This window comes from Miscanthus floridulus, chromosome 7, assembly GCF_019320115.1.
Source record: "Miscanthus floridulus cultivar M001 chromosome 7, ASM1932011v1, whole genome shotgun sequence".
NCBI classification, from domain to species: domain Eukaryota; kingdom Viridiplantae; phylum Streptophyta; class Magnoliopsida; order Poales; family Poaceae; genus Miscanthus; species Miscanthus floridulus.
The window spans coordinates 51,348,671-51,364,451 of record NC_089586.1 but is presented as its reverse complement, the minus strand read 5'-3'; positions in this window follow the sequence as shown (position 1 = coordinate 51,364,451).

Here is a 15,781-nt window from a genome sequence, read left to right as displayed (position 1 = left end):
GGTGTTGATCTGCATCGGACAGTCTCAGGGCAGGCGACGAGGATCGACCTAGAACTGCCAGATGAAGGATCACATCCCACATCACAAGACTCCCTCCAACTACCGCCACATACTTCCAAGTACAATGCTGCTATGGGATTAGCCTACCTCTAATCCCTATCACAAGACTCCCTTTAGCTACGGCAAGATACACAAGAACTGTAAAATACGCCCGATGCTGCTCTACTCCACAAACTACCATATTCATGACTACGAAGACTTTAGACCACGCAACAAAAATGCTCGATGAATCAAAACAGCACAGGAGGAGAATATTTATAGGCCAAAGAAGCGGTGCACATGGACTAGGAGCACCAGCAGAACAAACCTAACAAAGGACACAGTGAGAAGATAGAATTCAATGAAAGAGGAGTCAGGCGTAAAGCAGCAGTACTCGAGAACGAGCATATTCGGAAGAATATACCAATACTGTACAACTCGTGAACAAACAATATTTACACTCAACCACCACCATACAACTACATCTGACAATAGCAGACTACCAAAGAATATGCCAAGACCCTGCATCCAAGTTCTTTCTGAACAAAAGAACCTGGACATATGCTCGGGGGCTGCAACAGGAGAGGTTTTCAGTTCTTTTGAACAACTCAGACTCAAGACCCTCCAACTCTTTGTTCCAAGTTGCAAGAGGCTCGGGGGCTATACTTAGTGAGTGCACTTTTTCCTTCAAAAAAGCGCACGTCACCAAGGGGACTACTTCAAGAAAATAGTTTTTCAAATGACATAAGATTAAAGACCCTCCAACTCCTTGTTCCAAATAGCAAGAGGCTCGGGGGCTACACTCAGTGAGTGCACTTTTTCCTTCAAAAAAAGTGCACATCACTCAGAAGACTTCTTCAAGACAAACGACTTCAAGGCCATGACAAAAAGAACCCGGACATAGCTATATCCGAGCTCTTCTTCGACAAAGAACCCAGGTATATGCTCAGGAGCCCTTCGATGAAGAATCAGGGTGATTTCAAGAAAAGACCCTCCAGCTCCTTGTGCCAAAGAGTAAGAGGCTCGGGGGCTACACCCAAATGGGAGTACTTTTTTCTTCAAAAAGGTACACATCACGCGAAGATCTCACAAAGCGCTACACGGTTTCGCTCAAGAAAGCACTCGGACGATGCTTGTTTCTGCTCGACAAGACTTGAAGGAATAAGACGAGGCTTCCAGAACTCAACCATGAAGTGCTCGGGGGCTTGTCGGTGCGAGACCCACGAGATACCCTGCAAGGAAGGGGGAAGATCTAGTCTAACTAGGATTCTTCCCCTGTAATCTTAGTAGTAGTATTATTCTATAATCCTACTAGGAACTCTTGTTGTAAACTGACTAGAATTCTGACCTCCTGACTATATAAAGGAGGACAGGGTTCCTAGGGACAGGGACTTTTAGACAATTGTACAACACAACACTTTACAATCAATCCAACGCAAAGGTCAACACTGACTGGACGTAGGGCTATTACTTGATCATGGTCGAGGGCCTAAACTAGGATAAATCGACTGTCTCTTGCGTTTACCGTTGAAATCTACATACGCTGAAGCCCAAACATACTGCCCCGAGTACCCCCGTGGTAGGCTATCGGTGGTCGAACACCGATAAAGATGAAGGAGGATGAGAGTGTGCTAGAGATGTTCCATAGGCTTCAAGTGTTTGTCAATGATCTCAAAGCACTTGGAGAAGAGGTGAAGGAAAAGGACTTCTCCCACAAGTTCTTGAGATGTTTGCCTTCAAGATTTGGCACATTGGTCACTATTCTAGTGAGGAGTGGTTTGGACACCATGACACCAAACCAAGTGTTGGGAGATATAATGACCGATGATACATATAGACATGATGATGAGAAGGAAGAAAAGAAGGAGAAGAAAGATGAGAAGAAGGATGAGAAGAAGAAGAGCATGGCATTCAAGGCCATGTCATCCAAGGGCAAGGCAAAGCAAGATACATCAAGTGAAGATGATGGCTCATGGGATGATGATGATGATGAGAAGATGGCTCTCTTTGTCAAGAAATTTGGCAAGTTCATGATGAAGAAAGGATACCATGCTAGAAGAAACAAATCTTCATCCAAGAACAAGGAAGAGTCAAGAAGGTGCTTCAAATGTGGAAGGAAAGATCATCTTGTTGCTCAATGTCCATACAATAGCGACAATGATGATGACAACAAGAAAAACAAGAAGGACAAAAAGGAAAAGAAAGAGAAGAAGGACAAGATGACCTTCAAGAAGAAGAAGGGTGGTTCATATGTGGTCACTTGGGATAGTGATGCTTCCTCAAGTGATGATGATGATAGTGATGATGACAAGACCACCAAGAAGAAGGCACTTGCAAGCACTACAATCAATGAGAAGCCTTCTCTCTTTGACACTCCATCATGCTTCATGGCTAAGGCCACTAAGGTACAAATTTGTGATGATGGAAGTGATGAGGAACATGATAATGAAAACAAAAATGAAAGTGATAGTGATGGTGATGAACCTACTAAGGATGAACTATTTGACATGCTAGAAGATGCTAAAGAACACTTTGACATCAAGAGAAGGAAATGCAAAAGCTTGCATAAGGAACTAAAAGCCCTTAAGCAAACATTTGATGAGCTCAATGCATCTCATGAGAGGCTAGAGGAAGCCCATGAGAAGCTTGGCAAGGCTCACAAAAAGCTTGAAAAGGCTCATTCATCTTTACTTGATGAGCAAAATAAAAGGAAGCATTTGAAACTTGCAATATAGGCTTAACTTGTGATATAATTGATGAATCATTATCTATGCCTATCATTATTGCTCCCACTAATCCTTCTTGTAGTACTTCTACTTCCACCTCATCTAGTAGTGATGGTTTCACTTGTGATGTCTCACTAATGGTTGAGAATGAGAACCTCAAGAAGGAGGTCAATAAGCTCACTCACACCTTGGCTAAGGCCTATGGTGGTGAGGACCGCTTGCTTATGTGCTTAGGTAGCCAAAGAGCTTCTCTCTACAAAGAGGGATTGGGCTATATCCCCAAGAAAGGCAAGGTGGCCTTTGCTCCTCATAAGACTAGTTTTGTGAAGAACAATGGTCGGTTTTGCACTAGTTGCAAGCAAGTTGGTCATAAAGAGCATGAGTGCAAGAACAAGAGCAAAAATGCTAATGTATCCTCCATTAAGATTAATTCTTGCTATGTGCTTACTAAGGGTGCAAATGGTGTAAAGGCTAAGTTCATTGGTAAACCATGGATGGGCTCAAAGAAGAAAGCCATTTGGGTGCCAAAGAGCTTGGTCACTAACCTTCAAGGACCCAAGCAAGTTTGGGCACCTAAAAAGAATTGATCTTCTTTTATAGGTCAATTATAAAGCCGGAGGAAGGCATTGGGTTCTTGATAGTGGGTGCACTCAACACATGACCGGTGATGCAAGAATGTTCAACTCAATCAACACCAATGGCAATGATGGTTATGATAGTATCACATTTGGTGACAATGGCAAAGGCAAGGTCAAAGGGCTTAGTAAGATTGCAATATCCAATGACATGAGCATATCCAATGTATTGCTAGTAGAGAGCTTGAACTTCAATTTGCTATCCGTGGCACAATTGTGTGATCTTGGATTCAAATGCATATTTGGGGTAGATGATGTAGAGATCATAAGTGTAGATGGCTCTAATTTGATCTTCAAAGGCTTTAGATATGAGAATCTATACTTGGTTGATTTCAATGCTAGTGAAGCTAGATTGTCCACATGCTTGTTCACTAAGTCTAGCATGGGTTGGTTATGGCATAGAAGGCTTGGTCATGTTGGAATGAAACAATTGAACAAATTGGTTAAGCATGACTTAGTTAAAGGCTTGAAAGATGTTGTGTTTGAAAAGGATAAGCTTTGTAGCTCTTGTCAAGCCAGAAAACAAGTTAGAAACACCCATCCTAAGAAAAGCATGATGAGCACTAGTAAAGCATTTGAGTTATTGCACATGGATTTGTTTGGACCAACACAATACACTAGCATAGGTGGTAACAAATATGGCTTTGTGATAGTGGATGATTACACTAGATACACATGGGTATTCTTTCTAGTGGACAAAAGTGATGTGTTTGCAACATTCAAATCATTTGTCAAGGGCATTCACAATGAGTTTGAAACAACCATCAAGAGAGTTAGAAGTGACAATGGTAGTGAGTTCAAGAACACTAGAATTGATGAGTTATGTGATGAATTTGGAATTAGACATCAATTTGAGAGGAAGAATAGAACACTCATTGATATGGCAAGGTCTATGCTTAGTGAGTACAATGTGAGTCAATCTTTTTGGGCTGAATCTATCAACATGGCTTGCTATTGTAGCAACCGCCTCTATTGTCACCCATTGAAAGAGAAGACACCATATGAGCTCTTGAATGGTAGAAAGCCCAACATTGCATATTTTTGGGTCTTTGGTTGCAAATGCTATATCTTGAAGAAAGGCACTAGATTGGACAAGTTTGACAAGAAATGTGATGAAGGATTCCTACTTGGTTATTCCACTACAAGCAAAGCATATAGAGTTTGGAATTTGGATAATGGTACTCTTGAGGAAGTTCATGATATTGAATTTGATGAAACCAAGGGTTCACAAGTAGAGAATGAGAACTTGGAAGATGTTAGAGGCATTCAACTTTCAAATGCTATGAAGAACATGGATATTGGTGAATTGAGGCCTAGGCAAGTGAATGATGATGAAGATGATCAAGTGCAAGTGCTCTCTAACTCAAATGTGCAAGATGATACAAATCAAGTTAGTGCAAGTGGATCTCATGACAATGAACAAGATCAAGTGGCTAGTACATCATCTCAACCCAATGATCAAGCAAGTGCAAGCAATCAAGTTCCAATCCTCCAACCAACCAATATTGCAAGAAATCATCCATTGGACACTATCATTGGTGATATTTCTAGAGGTGTACAAACAAGATCAAGATTGGCATCATTTTGTGAACACTTCTCATTTGTGTCATCCATTGAACCAAAGAAGATAGATGAAGCTTTGAAGGATGTTGATTGGGTGAGTGCTATGCATGAAAAATTGAATAACTTCATAAGAAATCAAGTATGGGAATTAATAGAGGGACCAAAGGGACACAATGTGATTGGAACCAAATGGGTCTTTAGAAACAAGCAAGATCAAGATGGGATAGTAGTAAGGAACAAAGAAAGATTAGTAGCACAAGGATATACACAAGTTGAAGGTCTTGACTTTGGAGAAACATATGCCCCGGTTGCTAGATTAAAAGCAATAAGAATCTTGCTAGCCTATGCTTGTGCCCACAATATCAAGCTCTATCAAATGGATGTTAAGAGTGCATTTCTCAATGGCTTCATCAATGAAGAAGTATATGTTGAGCAACCTCCTGGTTTTGAAGATGACAAGAAGCCCAACCATGTGTACAAGTTGAAGAAGGCATTATATGGCTTGAAGCAAGCACCTAGAGCATGGTATGAGAGATTGAGGGATTTCCTACTCTCTAAAGGGTTCACAATGGGCAAGGTTGACACTACTCTTTTTATCAAGAAGATTGGAAAAGATCTATTTGTATTGCAAATATATGTTGATGACATCATATTTGGATCAACCAATCAAGACTTTTGTGATGAATTTGGAAAGATGATGGCTAATGAGTTTGAGATGTCCATGATTGGAGAGTTGAGTTACTTCCTTGGTCTTCAAATCAAGCAATTGAAGAATGGTACATTTGTGAGTCAAGGCAAGTACATCAAGGACATGATCAAGAAATTTGGCATGATTGATAGCAAAGTCATTAGCACACCAATGGGAACCAATGGCAACTTGGATAGTGATGCAAGTGGAAATATGGTGGATCAAAAGTTGTATCGGTCTATGATTGGAAGCCTACTCTATGTGACCGCATCAAGGCCGGATGTCATGTTTAGTGTATGCATGTGTGCAAGATTTCAAGCCTCACTAAGAGAAAGTCATTTGAAGGCTACAAAGAGAATATTAAGGTACTTGAAGCATACACCAAATGTTGGCTTGTGGTATCCCAAAGGAGTAAAGTTTGAGCTAGTTGGTTACTCCAACTCGGATTATATGGGATGCAAGGTTGAAAGGAAGAGCACCTCAGGCACATGTTAATTGTTGGAAAGATCACTTGTTTCATGGTCATCAAAGAAGTAAAATAGTATTGCATTATCAACCACCGAAGCCGAATACATATCCGCCGGTAGTTGTTGTGCACAAATACTTTGGATGAAGGCCACCTTGAATGACTTTGGAATCAAGTTCAAGAAAGTGCCATTGCTATGTGACAATGAGAGTGCAATCAAGTTGACCAACAATCCGGTTCAACATGCAAGAACAAAACACATTGATGTCTGCCACCATTTCATAAGAGATCACCAATAAAAAGGGGACATTTGCATTGAGAGTGTGGGCACCGAAGATCAACTTGCCGATATATTCACCAAGCCATTGGATGAGAAAATGTTTTGCAAGCTAAGGAATAAGTTGAACATATTGGATTTCTCAAATATATGTTGATGCACCCCCACTTATATGACATGCCTCTCCTTCGAGCAATCCAAGGTAAAAGTTGATTGGTATGGCATACATCCTTGCTAAGGACATGTTTAGTGCATCTAGTCATCTTTCACATTTAATAGGCTCATTCATGAAAATCAAATGATTTTGATGTTTGTATGGTACCACTATTGCTTCTATGCTTAATTTGGTCTAGTGGTAGCATATGACATGTTTGTGGGCTTGTAAACCTAGTGTTTGATCTAAAAAATGAGCTATAAGTGTTTAACTCAACATAGTACAAGATAACCCTTATTTGGAGGTGTGAAGAAGGTTGTCCTTGGATCAAACCGAGTTAATTATCTTTTGCAAATATTCTAGATTGAACAAAATTTGGGAAAATGGTCCTCACCCCATTGATTGACATTGATACTCTCAACCTACCTATATTTTGAACCTTTGTGGTCATTGATGACAAAGGGGGAGAAAAATAAAGATATTAGTGATATTAGTACTATGGGGAGAAAAACAAAGATATTAGTGTACTAAAATAGTGAAAAGACAACAAAGGGGGAGAACATGACATAGGGGAAGAGATATGACAAAGGAAAGGGATCAATTAAAATTTTGAGCACACAAAGTAGGGGGAGAAAGCTCATGAACTTGTATGGTGCATTTCATATGTTTGCTTGCATGGCACAAGTTTTAAATTTCAATATCCATGCTTGTGTGGTGTATGCTAGTTGTAGGTTTGAATGATGAAATGAAAATCTAGCATGCATAGGTTATCTAATGATTTCATTTCCAAGTGTTTCCAAGTGGTATCGAGCTAACCATGGTGCTAAGGATGGTATAATGGTGCACTCTGATTGGTATCATGCTTCAAAGGTCCATCTTTTATACCTTAGCATCACTTGGTAGACATTGTCTCTTATATTTCCTATCTAAGCATATGCGCAAGCTACAATCCAAACTCTTAGCACATATGTAGGGGGAGCAATTGCTACCATTTGGGGTTCATGAAACTTGTCCATATCCTTTACACATGGTAAATATGCTTGGACAAGCAACATGGATTCAATTGAATTTCAATTCATATCTTTGTGAAAGGGTTGTCATCAATTACCAAAAAGGGGGAGATTGAAAGCTCTAGTTTGGTTTTGGTGAATTGATGAAACCCTAAGTGCTAACCTACTTTATCAAGTGATCATGAGATAGGTAGCACATTCCAAGTGATGAAGCAAATGAAGACCATGACATGATGATGGTGATGCCATGGTGATGATCAAGTGCTTAGACTTGAAAAGAAGAAAGAGAAAAACAAAAGGCTCAAGGCAAATGTATAAGTGGTAGGAGCCATTTTGTTTTGGTGATCGAGACACTTAGTGAGTGTGATCACATTTAGGATCGATAGCCATACTATTAAGAGGGGTGAAACTCGTATCGAAATGTGGTTATCAAAGTGTCACTAGATGCTCTAACTCATTGCATATGTATTTAGGATCTAGTGGAGTGCTAACACCCTTGAAAATGTTTGTGAAAATATGCTAACACACATGTGCACAAGGTGATACACTTGGTGGTTGGCACATTTGAGCAAGGGTTAGGAACTTCACTAGTGGAGTGTCCGCCCATAGAGTGCGGATAGTCCGACGGTGCCACCGACGCCTTATATAGAAAAGACAGAGGTCACTGTAAGTGACCGGACACTGGCCTCGGTAGGACCGGCGCGCCCGGTCAGTAGAAGCTACGAAGATGCTGGCATCGGTCTCTGATCAGACGTTGGGTCACTTAGTGATCAGATGCTGGAGGGTTACATCCGGTCTTGCTGACGTGGCAGCACACAGGGGAGACGCCGAGTGACTGGACTCTGGGTGTGTTCAGTCGAGCATGACCGGATGCGTCCGGTCGTGGTTTCTCACTTCTAGATGCTTACTGAAAATGACCAGACGCTGAGGTCCAGCGTCCGGTCACTTCACAGCAGCACGTCCGGTCATCACTTGACCATTGGGATTAGGCACTCAGTATTTGAAGAGAGGGGACATGTGGCGTGCATCGCATGACTAGATGCTGAGGTCCAGTGCCTGGTCAATCTAACCGGCGCGTCCGGTCACCCCCCGTGTTGTGCCCAATGAAGAGGTACAACGGCTCTATTTCATGGGGGCTTCTATTTAAGCCCCATGGCCGGCTCAAGCTCAGTCTCTTGGCCATTTGCATTGACATAGCAACCTTGTGAGCTTAGTCAAAGCCCTCCCACTCATCTCCATCATTGATTCATCATCTTTGTGAGATTGGGAGAGAATCCAAGTGCATTGCTTGAGTGTTTGCATCTAGAGGCACTTGGTGTTCATGTTTTGCTATGGGATGTGCTTGTTACTCTTGGTGGTTGCCACCACCTAGATGGCTTGGAGCAGCAAGGATTTTTGAGCGAAGGTTGGTGATTGTCTCCAGCTCTGATCGTGGTGATTGTGAGGGGTTCTTGACCTTTCCCCGGCGGAGAGCCAAAAGGTACTCTAGTGGATTTCTTGTGGCTTGTGTGATCCTCATCTTGTGTTGGTTGTGTGGCACCCTATTGAGGGTTTGCCATGTGATGCCAATTAGCACATGAACCTCCAAGTGAGTGAATCGCCACAATGAGGACTAGCTTGCCGGCAAGTAAGTGAACCTCGGTAAAATCAATGTGTCATCATTTGATTCTGAGGTGATTGGTCTTTATTGTTATTCATTCTTGTGATTGATTGGCTCCTTCCTCGACATAGTGGTATAACCTTCTTGCTCACTCTCTTTACATTACCGCAAACTAGTTGTCAAGCTCTTTAGTGTTGCTAGTTGTGAGAGCTTGTTAATTTGGTTAGTGTGGCTCTTTAGTTAGCTTTTGAGAGCACACTAACTTAGTGTAGTGTCATAGCTATTGTGTGGATCGAAACTATATAAACTAGAATTGTGGTAGGTGGCTTGCTATTTTAGTAGACTAGCACAACACTTGCTTCATCTCATAATTGTCTAACCGGTTTGTTAAGTGTTGTTGTAGAAATTTTTAATAGGCTATTCAACCCCCTCCTCTAGCCATTAGGACCTTTTAGTCGCTCCAGTCGCTTGGCAAGGATGTGGAGCGGCAGAGCAAGTGAGCGAGGCATGGAGAATTTCGGGTGCTCGGTTTGGAGGAGCCGGGGCACGATAGGGAGGTAGGCCATGCGGCAGCCGCACGCGGCAATGGTGGGGGTGCGCTCTCTCTCATGGACGACACGTCGGCCTTTCACCAAGCACGTGGCGTGCAGCGAGGTGGGTAAGGTGGGAGCCGAATTGGGCTAAATGCCTGCTGATTTAGACATTGGGTCCAAAATGAAGTTTGATCTACATAGACTGCTCTACAATTTTAATTTAGGGACCATGGTCATTAGAGCAGTAGATTAGCAGTTAATTACACTCCAAGATGGCATTGTCAATGCATTGATAGCGATTAACAAACTCCAAAATTGATGGTCAAAATGAAGTTAAACTGGTGCCATCTTTTTGCACACTCTTCTCCATAAATGTATACTCCAACTTTTATCTTTGGACCAAATTGAGTTACTTAACAAAATTTGGAGAACACATAATGCCAATGTCGATGTTAGTTAAGTGACAAAGTAAACTTTTGCTATTTTGGAAACTATTTTTGAAGATCCAAATGAACTCCAAATTTGATCAGACTTGATTGATTATTTTCACCATGAAAGGTACTTCAACTCATCTTAAGGAATCCAATTGAGTTACCACATGAATTGGACGATAAAATGTCGCAAAGAAGTTAACTTACTGCTGTCACTTAAGGGACATCAAAATTTACCGGGAGCCTAAGACAGCGCTGGTTCAATCTTCAAGCCTCAATTTGACTTAGTTCCAAGTTGATCTTGCTCTTGGTACAAAAACAAAGTTTGTTCTACTCCACTCAAACTTCAACTTTTATTTAAGGCGCAACTCCATGTAAGTACTATAAGCGATTGGTCAACACATGTCAATATAGCATCACAGTAAAGCTTAAATTAGAGTTTTTGACCTATTGAGGCATTTTCTTGACTTCTGCTCAACATGAAACCTTCATGACTTTTGTTGTAGAGTTCAATTAGAGTCGTTTGGGCAAGGTAGCAAGGTTTGGTAAACATCTCATATTCCCATTTACTTAATAAAGTAATCCAAAAAAATTATAACTTATCGTTTCATGTGACTTCTTGATTCCAAACTTTATGAAACTTTTCCACTAGTCAAGGTGGATGCTTGTTGATGTAATGTACATGAAATAAGCATGTTTAACATTACTCTTGCATAATCTTAACAAGGGTCCACATGTAAGTAAAGGTGTGTTGTCCAAGTTTAAGTTGGAGCTCACTCTTGTAGATTTGATCTTGATACCTTCATCACCACTTAACATGTCATGTTTGAGCTCAAACCCATTGCTTAACTGGTACCAAACACCTGGGGTGTTACACAAAGCACCTACACAAATCACCTAATAAATCACTAAGCAATATGCAAGTGGAGATCACTAAAATGGTGTATCAATACCCTTAATATATTTCCTCAGCTCCACTATTCTTAAATGGCTGGTTGGGGGTCTATTTATAAGCCCCACCGAGAAAGTAGCCATTGGGGTGAAACTCAGTTTTTTGCTACTGACTAGACACGGATCATGTCCTGACCGGACGTGTCCAGTTGTCTTGACTGCTGGAGCACGCGTGTTGATTGGACTCTGGATCGAGTCCGGTCATCATCGATCGGACGCGTCCGGTCATGCTGGCGCCGCTCTGGAACCTCTCTAGACTCGATCAGATGCTGTAGTTCTTACGTCCGGTCGTCTAGTGTCGCTGTGTCTAGTCATGCTAAAAACATAGCTATGACGATGAACTATGTCACCGGTGCATCCGGTCACTGCTTCGCTTAGCGTCCGGTCATAGCTGCTGACGCCTGGTGTTGCTGAGCAATTGATCGGACACGTTCGGTTCTTATTAGGGCCATGTCCAGTCACTTTTGCCAAGCTCGTTTCTTCGTGATCTTACGTCCGGCTTGGTTCCCATCTTCATGCTTGGCCTTTGCTTGATATCTTGGGTCTTCTCTTATGCTTCTAGTGTCTTGCTTATGACGTTGATCGTGGGATTATCATGTCGCCTTCGTCCAAGTCATGTCTTTCACCCTATTGAACTACAAAATAATTACTTGCAAATTTATTAGTTCAATTTGGTTGTGTTGGTCATCAAACACCAAAATCCAAAGTAAATGGCCCTAGGGTCCATTTTCCTTACAATCTCTCCCTTTTTGGTGATTGATGACAACACGACCAAAACAAGAAAAAATAAAAATTTTGGAATTTAAAAACTATTTACTTGCTAGGATGTAATGCAAAGGGCAACGTTATATGATGCTAAAAGATACCATATGTAAACATCTTTAAAAGCTTATCTTGTCCTTGCAAATGTCCCCATGTGGCATTATGGATTTAAGCTTCCCCCTAACTCTATAATCCACTATCCTCCCTTTCTCGGACCATTACCACTTGTAAATTATTATGATCGGGCTTGCTTTTGGTCCTACAAATTCTTTCCCTTTGGAATCAAACACTGAAAAGGAAGACATTAGAGCACAAGGGAATGTCAAACTTTGTGATCCTTTGTATGTGGAGTGGAATAGGTCACCAAAATTTTGACTCTCACATTACATAGACTAAGCTCCCCCTAAATATATGCATACATATGATGGAGAATGTAGTTTATGCATAATTGGCAAATTAATGCTCAAGGGAGTTTAATCTATATAATGCATGGAGAAAGCATATAAATACCAAAGTGAAATCAACATGATGATATCGGTTTAGAAATACCACATGTGGAAACCAATTTGATTTATACCACTTGCAATAGGTGGTGGATATTTGAAGTATGATGCTTAACTCTGGGGACTCCATTTTCTTTGTAATGATACACTACACATATGATAAGCTTGAAAAGGTGTTAGTCTCAAAGCATCCAATTTGTAGAGTAACCTCCCCCTAAATTTATGCACACAAGTATGGAATACTTGTAGGAGACATGCACATTGATTTTAGAATAAAAAATACCACTTGAAAGATGATATCACATGAATATGAGAATCATTTTCGAAAGTGATATTCAGGAGAAATTATCTACAATTTGGACTTTGGCACATATTAGATGTGCTGCTAAACAATTTAAACCATGTAGGTTTGCTCCAAGGGTTAAGAATGAAACCGAGCAAGCCTACCATAAGATATACCTAGTGTATGCAAGACAAAATATTTAAGCATGCAAATGCAAACCTAGGCATGAAACGGAACTAGATGCTAATTGAGATTGCAAGAAATTAAATCTAGTTACTTAACATGGTAAGGAGAATTTGGGTCCATAGTATTCACTAACCCACTTGGCAATTACCTTGTCCATAATGATGCACCCCATGAAATGCACCCTTACTTTGCCAACTCTCCAAATTCCCCAAAGTCCATCGGACTTCTCACTTCTCTTTCAGGATCCAAACCTTCTTGGTGCTCTTCATGTTGGAAATGATCTCCTTTGGCACCCAAATGCGTTTGGCCCCATTATTGGCTTGCTTGTTCACCTTGATGGCCACCACCTTGTCATTTTTCTTCTTCTTCAAGAGATAAGGTGTGCATGCCTTTTTGTCCACCTTATTGGTGTAGGTGTTGGAGAGCTTGCTTATATCCTTTTTGTTTTTCTCTTTCTTTTTAGCTCCTCCCCCATTCTTCACCTTGCACTCATAGGACTTGTGGCCTTCCTTATGGCATACGTAGCAAACCATGGTTTATCCTTCATCAAGCTTCTTCACTCCCTTGATGGTGTTATCTTGATGAAGTTGGGCTTGCTCCATTTTGCCTTTCACTTGAGTCAAATCCTTGGTGAGGCGAGCCACTTCTTGCTTGAGTTGCTCATTCTCCTTTGTGACCTCTTGTGTGCATGTTTCTACAACAATTTTCTCAACACAAACTTGGTTGCACAAGGGTGAGTCTAAACATAAATCATTACAAGAAGTAGAGACATCCTTTTTAGGCATGTAAAAAATAGAACCTTCCTTTTTAGGTGCCTCGGTGGGGGTTGTACCATCGTCTTCAAGATTAGCAACTTTATTAGTTAGCTCATCATAATATTTGCACATAGTTTCCATTTTAGCAAGCAAACTTTTATAAGCATCTTGTGAGCTAGCTAACTTTTTCTTTAATTTTTCATTTTTCTTTACAAGTTGCTCATCATTGATTGTGCAATTATTTGTGTTTGCACTAGTCTCAAGTTGCTCAATTTTAGTAGATAGCTCCATATTAAGATTGGCAAAAGTTTTATATTGTTCAAGCAAAGTAGCATAAGCTTGTTGTGAGCTATCTAGTTTTTCTTTTAATTTTTTAAGCTTCTTTTGTTGACTAGTGCAAACTTTAGCAAAGTGAAGATTTTCTTGCACAATTTCATCATAAGAAGGTAGCTTATCATCACTATCATTGTCACTATCACTAGGGATAGGCTTTTTGTTACCTCGTGCCATAAGACACACACGTGAGGTGCTTGATGATGAGTGATTGTGCCCTTGCCTCTTGTGATGGTCTTCTTCTTCACTTGAAGAATCATCCCATGACCTTATTGATGTGAGGGCTTTGTCCTTGTATGCCTTCTTCTTTATCTTAGGTGTGGGCTTATTTGGGCAAACTTCTACAAAGTGCCCCAACTCGCCGCATCCATAGCATCCTTTCTTTCTTTGCTCATTTCATTGATTGGTGAAGATAAAATCTTGAATTTAGATGAGCACACCCTTGACATTGAGCCTTTTGATCATCTTCTCCACCTTGTTGATAAGTTTGATTGATTCTTCATCAAGGTCGGAGGTGGAGGAGGAAGATTGATCATCATCACTTGAATCTTCATCATCATCCTCATCCTCATCCTCATCTTCCTCTTCATCTTCACTTGAGGAGCTTGAGCTTGAGCTTGTCTCAACTTGCTTGTCCTTCATCTTCTTTTTCTCACTACATGTGAGAGCTTTGCCTTTGCTTGATGAAGAGGCTTCTTCTTGACCCATCTTGCGTGACATTTCAAATGCCCCTATCTTACCAATGACTATGGCCAGGGTCATGGTGCTCTAGTCTTCCATGTTGTGAAGGATGGTGATGATGCTTGCATATTTCTTTTGTGGTAGCACGGAGATGATCTTCCTCATGATGTCCACATCATCTAGCTTTGTTAATCCTATTGAATGGAGCTCATTGATAATTAGATTCAAACAAGAATACATATCACAGACAAGCTCATCATCATTCATTTTAAAGGAATCATAATTTTGTTTAGCTAGACAACATTTTTACTTGTGGACATTAGTTGTGCCATCATGGAGCTCTTGGAAATTTAACCAAATTTAATGTGCCGTATTTAAAGTGAACACTTGGTTAAACACATCCATGCTAAAAGATTCAAACAAACAATTTTTAGCTCTAGCATTAAAATGAATTTCTTTTTCTTCACTCTTTGTGGGTTTATCAGGATTCTTAATGGGTTTCATCCCATCATGAATGACTCTCCAAACACCCAAATCTAATGCCTCAAGGTGACAAGCCATTCTAGCTTTATAGTAGGGGAAGTTAGTGCCATCAAAGTGCGGAGGCCTAGAGGTATCCATCCCAACCACTCTAAATAGCATCGGCTCAACAGCGGCTCTGATACCAATTGAAAGGGAACCGTGACACCTAAGAGGGGGGTCAATTAGGCAAATTAAAACTCTAACTCTAAACTATGTCCTCTTTTTCTATTCTTAACAAAACCTATGCAAAAGATAAACTATCTAAATGTGCAACTATGGTTTTGCAAGTGTGTTGCTATCTCTACCACAAAAGAAGTTATGTAAACAATGTAAATAGGGAAGTTAAAGAGTAAGGTAAAGATATGCAAACTCTCATCCATGACTCTGGTATTTTTACCGAGGTACTGAGAAGCACGCAAGCTTCCCCCTAGTCCTTGTTGGAGCCCCTCGCAAGGGCCAAGCTCCTGGTTGGGTAACTCCACGGATAGCCCTAGGCCTTCCCCATGCATAAGTGGGTCTCTAGTGTGCCTTCTGCTAAGCCTCTTCTGGACCGCTCCCCATTGTCTTCACTATCAAGCTTCCGGCCAAACTGCCACAGGTCTTGTTCCCTTCGGTACACGGTGGCGGCCACACCATAAACACGGTTGGTGTGATCTCACAAGACTACAAGCCCCTCTGGTGTA